This window comes from Pinus tabuliformis, chromosome J, assembly GCF_031772625.1.
Source record: "Pinus tabuliformis cultivar Carrire ecotype Pingquan chromosome J, CPIR1, whole genome shotgun sequence".
In the NCBI taxonomy this organism is placed as follows: Eukaryota; Viridiplantae; Streptophyta; class Pinopsida; order Pinales; family Pinaceae; genus Pinus; species Pinus tabuliformis.
In genome coordinates this window covers 113,760,450-113,767,154 of record NC_142295.1, presented here as the reverse complement: position 1 = coordinate 113,767,154, position 6,705 = coordinate 113,760,450, and positions in this window count along the sequence as shown.

The window sequence follows — 6,705 nt, the reverse complement described above, 5'->3', positions numbered from 1 at the left end:
TGATTCTACATGAATTAGTCCTTGGTTGAATTGTAACCGAGTAAAACATCCTGGAATTATATTTTGTAGGCTTTTACCTCATTAGATTTACTTTTAGGTAAATTTCTCTTAGATTTGCTTTTAGGTAAATTTCTCTTAGATTTGCTTTTAGGTAAAATTGATTTGATTTTCATAGATTTTTTAAAGTTGATTTTTGTTAAGTAGTTTTACATGCTTTGTTAAAATAGGGAAAAATACAAAAATCTCTTTTGAGGAAAGTTTGTTTTAGTAGCATTTGAAGTCTTTGAAAAGAGAAAGGAAATTTTCGTGAAATAATTAGTGGTCATGTGTTGTGTGCTTTGGAAAAGATAAAGAGATTGTTTCTTTGATTTTCATTGCCAAGAAAGTTGTCTTTATAAATTTTTCATTCTCCAACTCTCTTAGCTAGGGAATTCATTGAAAAGGAAAGATAGCTTAAATCATCTTAGGTGCATCTTTTTAGTGGATTTGAGTCGAGTCTACACACCATCAGTTTCATCTCCGCTACCTTTTGTCCTAAAGAAAAGCCATAAAAATTAACGCTTAAAGTAAAATTAACTTAGTAACTTTTTATTTACTAGGGCTCTGAAACACCAATATAGATCAGGCCAGTGTCTTGGAGTAGGGGAGTAATTAACTCTCCAAGACAGCAAAACCAAACAAGTAGCTCATCTTGTGGTAGGATAAATCCAATAGTTACATTTATGCTCTGGGAAAGCTCCTCTTAAAGGAGAAGCACGAGATCGTGTCCGAACCAGTGAGGGGATCAATCCTCCTTCATTAGGAACGACACTAGATACGAATATACTACAAACGGTAAACCTCGGATTAACCATTGTCGAGGAGCTTGGGGTCACTTGTCGGTAAACCTTGGATTATTGTTAAGGAGCTGGCAAGGGGATTGAGCTTGTTACTCTGCCCTTGCGTGCTATCAGATCGTAGACTGTTCCCCCAGGTATATTTGTTGCTGTTGGTGACCTGAGTGACCATTATCTTTAGGGTTCTACCCAAGGTGACGGTGGAGGGAAGATCCCACTGTACCTGGAGCAGACGTCAGCTAGACTCACTTGGATTTTCTGGGGGGTTCACTTCACTCGAGACGGTTAAAGTGGAGGAACTTGTGCCAGTTTATTCATTAAGCAGGTTTTCGGGGTAACTGTTCCACCCGCCACTTCTGTACTGAATTCTGCGATGTTGGATTTCATCACCAACTAGTGTTTTCGGTCCGGAAGGTTACTGTTTGTGTATGGTTTGACACCCTAGATTCTTTAGGCGTGTGATTCAAATTTGTTTGGTTCTTTCGAGGCTTTAGGCAGTTTTCTTTGAGATATTACTTTGTTTGCGTGTGCAGTAGTTAAAAGTTTTTAGCTGTGGCTGAATTACCGAGACAGTCCCGTAGACTTCGGGGCCAGTCTCCTGAGATTGTAACCGTGGCCGATTTTTTGAGAAAGTCCCGTAGACTTCGGGGCCAACCTCCTGAAGACATCCCAGGTCATTACGAAGGTTTGAAAGTCCTCGTAATTCCTAGTGGCAGTAAAGTAGGTTCACCTGAAGAAGGAGAGTCTTCATTGGTAGTTCATCCTGATTACCAAATTCTAGAAACAGGCTATAATCCTGAAGCTATTGCAGTTTCCGAGCTTGCTGGTAGTTTTTCATCTACTAGTGATATAGGCGAAGAACCTGAGATATCTGAACCTGTTACTCCAACATCAGGGTTAGTCTCTCCAACTTCTAGTGCTCCTGATTCACCTAGGGTAGAAAGAGTCATCACCGAAAATCTTCCTTCTGGTTTGATAGCTATTGAAGAACTTGCTCCAGAAGAAGAAATAGGCGTCCCTATCCCTGAAAATCAACCTACTATTGATCTAAGGGAGCGTGAATCCATTTTTTACAGTCCACCTAGAAGTACTACTTGGTATCTTTCTTTAACTAATTATTTGGACAACTCAGGGTTAAGTTTTTCTCCACCTCGTGCTCCTTATCCACCTGGAGGTCTTTATACTCCTGTAAATATGTCTAGTCAGTCGTCCATGTTTACTCAATCACCTGAATCCTTTTTGTTCGGTGGTCCTTCTGTTCCCTCTGGGTATCAGTCACTTTCTGGTACTTTTGCGGGAGCATCTCCTCAACCCATTGAACATGGGTTATTAACTAGAACCAATGGTAATAAACCATTGAGCGTAGGAGACATTTACATGATGTCAGGTTCAATTCCCAGTTCTCAACCTCAAGGTGGCCAGTTACCGCCTGGGGGGCAGCCTCAATTAACGCCTGAGGGGCAACCTCAAGGTACACAAATTGTGTTTGGGGGGCAACCTCAAGGACAGTATGTACCCGTGGTGCAGTACATTCCTCAAGGTCAACCCTAGTCTCAATATGTACCCCAAGGTCAACCTCAGTATCAATTTATACCTCAAGGTCAACCCCAGTATCAGTACATGCCTCAAGGGTATCTACCCCAAGGTCAGTACTCGAGTCAAGGTTTCCAGTCACCCCAAGGTCAATCTTATGTTCAAGGTAAGGGAAATGTACCTTTCAATTATCAATTCTACCCTCAATCCGGTTATGGATCTCAATATCCTCAACCTGTTATGGGTCAATACCCCGGAATGAACATAGTGTGGGATCCATCGCAAATTCAACAGGTGTTGCAGCCAAGTGTACAATTGTCGTCTCAAGCTGGACAACCCCTAATTTCTGGTTCACCCCAGCAACCAGTCTAGTCTAATATTCAAACTTCTGTACCTTCGGTAGTTTCTCAGTCTGGGCCTATTGCACCTAGTACTCCATCTCAAACGACTGTTGCAACTACCGCAACATCTGTTCAATCTACCCCACTTACTTCTGGAGTATCGACAGCTCCGGTTTCTACTGTCTCTGTATCTACTCCTCAGACATCTTTACCATCGTCTGGATCCACGATTCAAACTACGGTTCAGATGCCTGTAGGACAACCTGGTTTAAGTACGGTTGGCACTAGTCAACCACAATTCACTTATCAACCGTACCAGGGACAGTACCAATCCATTCCTGCTATCCAGCAGCCTGTTTACCAGTATCAACCGTATCCTGGGTACACTTATCAACAATCACAACAACCCCAGTATGGTCCGGTTAATCCTGGTTTTCCGGGAGGATACAATATCCCGAACGCGATTCCTATTCCTAGTTATCCTGGATATCCTCCTCCTGGGACTGGTCTCGTGACCGAGAGTTTTAGGGATCCTAATCGGCAATTACTGTTTATCGCAACTTTGGATTTACCAGACTTGTTGCGCCTAACGAACGATCCAATTAATTATCTTCCGTTTTGGCCGCCAATGCCAAATAAGTTGCCCAGTAACATTCCCAAGTTCGAAGGTAAGTCTGGAGAGGACCCGTCGAATCATGTGATGACTTACCACCTCTGGTGTGCCTCTAATTCCATCTCGGATGATTCGATCCGCTTACGTCTTTTCCAGCGTACTCTCATTGGTCTCACGGCCAAGTGGTACATTGAGTTACCATGAGCCTCTTTTTATAATTTTAGCCAGTTAGCTACCTCGTTTTTAACTCATTTTCAGTTGCCGGTCAGATATGATAATGGCACGGAGTTACTAACTTCATTAAAGCAATCGACGTCTACTTATATTTCCGATCATATTCATGAATGGAGACATCGAAGGCGGTTAGTGAAAGTTTTTATCCCGGACCAGATCTTAGCTGAATGGTTTGTTAAATCATTGTTACCGAAGATTACAGAAGACGTAGCTAAGGCCGGAGTAGTTACTAAGGAGCAAGTGATTGCTCAAGCGCAGTACCTTGACTTAGTTTATACTCAGTCAGGTACGTTACACAAAAAGATCCCAGATCTTCTTGAGTCAAATCAAATCGCTTCTACTCCTTCGGGATCTCATGCTGCTGATGGCATGATTGGTACGGTGAACACTAAAAGTAAGAAGAAGTCTTCCAAGAATTCTTCTCCTATTATAACCTTACCAGACTCCCCGACAGGAGATTCTTCTGCTGAAGTTTCTGCTGATATTCATGCTGTAGAGTCATCTATGGCTAAATCAAAATCCGGTGGGAAGAAGAAAGGCAAGAAGAAGAATAAAGCAGACAAAACTCCAAAGGAAAAAACTGAAAAATGGGAAACCAATGACGAAAAGCGCAAACCTTGTTATCCTTGTCTTATTTGTGAAGAGGATCATTTTACAAGAGATTGCCCTCATCGGGCAGAGGTTGTGAAAATCGTCAAAGGTTCCCCAACTCCTGCTGTTTTGAAAGATCCATTTCCAAAGCAGGAGAGTAAGATGATAGGTTCTTCCTCGAGTGCCAGTGAAGAACCCATATTGATGATGTCTCATGTAAGGATTGCGACTCGATCACAAGATTATGGTAGTAAAATTCCTGTTGATGGCAAAGAAGCAGAATCTTCTCATTCTAATCCATCAACCTCAGCTCCCGGTTCCGATCCACTACAGATCGAGAAACCTAACCCGGACTTAGTAATCAAACCGCCCGCCAAGGGTATACTTCGAAAGTTTGCTTTCAATCCACATGCAAGAGTGGCCCAGAATTATAACATTGTTGAGGACTTAGCTGTTTCACCCTCAGCATTGTCAACTTTGGAAGTGCTGCAATCATGCCCAGCACAACGCAAATTACTTTTGTCGGCTATAGGAGCTGTTGATGTTCAGGACCTGAACCTAATAATCTTTGATCTAGAAAATAGTACACCACGTTTGCCTCATCAAATGGCTTTCCAGATCCCAGTGATAGTAAAAAACAGGCCTATTCATCGGACTGTAATTGATGAGGGAGCTTCCACGTGTATTATGTCGATACAGTGTTGGAGATCGCTTGGTTCTCCTTCACTAAATCAATCCCCGACAATTCTTAAGGCCTTTGATGGTCGTGGGTTCCATCCTTTTGGCATTCTACAGGATTTGCCTATAGGGGTTGAAGGAAAAATCGTTAGTCTAGATGTGGAGGTGGTTGATGCCCCTCTAGGCTACAACCTTCTCTTGGGTCGAAGTTGGTCTTACGCTATGACAGCGGTCGTTTCATCGGTCTTTCGAGTAATAAAGTTTCCACATAATGGCAAGATCGTAGCAATAGACCAGCTGGCTTATTTTTCATCCGACCCATCCTCTTCAGAGAGTATTCAGCATGTCGGTAAAACGACTATCCCATATAAGGATGTTGGAGTAGGATTAGTTAAAGATGCCAGTTTACTGGGAACTTTTCCTTTTCCTCCAATCAACGCATTGTCTTCGTTTGCATCCATTCATATGATTACATCAGACACCATTGTTTATGACAATCCTTGGATCGTTCCTTCTAAATCTGAGATAGACTCATTTGGTGATGCTATGCCTTTGAGTCCATATGAAATTGCCTATGAAGCCATGCAGTCTTTTACCGACCCGCATTCAACCAAAATCGACCAAATGAATGTGGTCTGTGAGGAATCACTTTTCACATCAACTTCGGAGTTAATAGCATTTCCCGAAGTTGTGTCACCTGACGAACAACTTCGTGAAGTCCTGTGTGTAGACGATTTACCATGGGAAGATCTCCATCACAGATCTTTGTTTTTACCTGAGGATGATCGTTTTGAAAATGATTTCTCATCAATCTTTACAGCTGAATATGTCAAAGAAGCTCAGAATCCAATGAAACATCCTGATTCAGAGCTGAATTTGGGAAACATCTCTCGCACTATTCCCATTGACATTTCAGTCAAGCCTGGAATTGTTGAAAACATTCATATAGGTGCCTCGTGTATAGATGATGAAATTCAGACATACAAGGCCCTATTTCAAGAATTCCGCGATGTGTTTGCCTGGTCCTATGAGGAAATTCCAAGAATTGATCCCGCGATTGTTGTCCATGAAATCAAGACTTACCCGGACGCTAAACCCGTCCGACAACGTTTGCGTCAGATTCACCCACGAAAAGCGGCTGCAATTAAAGCAGAAGTTGAGAAGCTGTTGAAAGCAGGTTTCATTTATCCGATCCCGTTAACGGATTGGGTATCGAATATTGTTCTGGTTAACAAAAAACAGGGAACAATAAGAATATGCATCGACTATAAGGACATTAATCGAGCTTGTCCAAAGGACAACTACCCAACACCCTATATCGATCAAATAATTGATGATTGTGCCGGCAGTGAAATATTTCCTTTATGGACGGTTTTTCCGGTTACAATCAAATCAATATTCTACCTGCCGATCAACCGAAAACGGCTTTCATTTGTCCATGGGGGACATTTGCTTATTGCAAATTACCTTTTGGGCTCAAGAATGCCGGAGCCACTTTTCAAAGGGCGATGTCTTATGCATTTCATGACATCAAACACATTGTGCAACCATATCTCGATGATTTGCCTTCTCATTCATTACGTCGAGCTGATCACCTTGTCCATTTACGAGCAATCTTTATGAGGTGTAGGCATTATCGTATTCGGTTGAACCCACACAAATGTGTCTTCTGTATAGAAGTGGGACGATTGCTGGGAATTTTAGTTTCGAAAGCCGGCATTCGCATCGATTCCTCGAAGGTAGAAGCTATCATCAAATTGCCTCCTCCTTCGAGTCTTCGCCAACTCCAAAGTTTGCAGGGGAAAGCAAACTTTTTACAACGATTCCTTCCTAACTATGCCGAGGTTACAAAGGGTCTTACCCGGTTGTTGAAACAGAA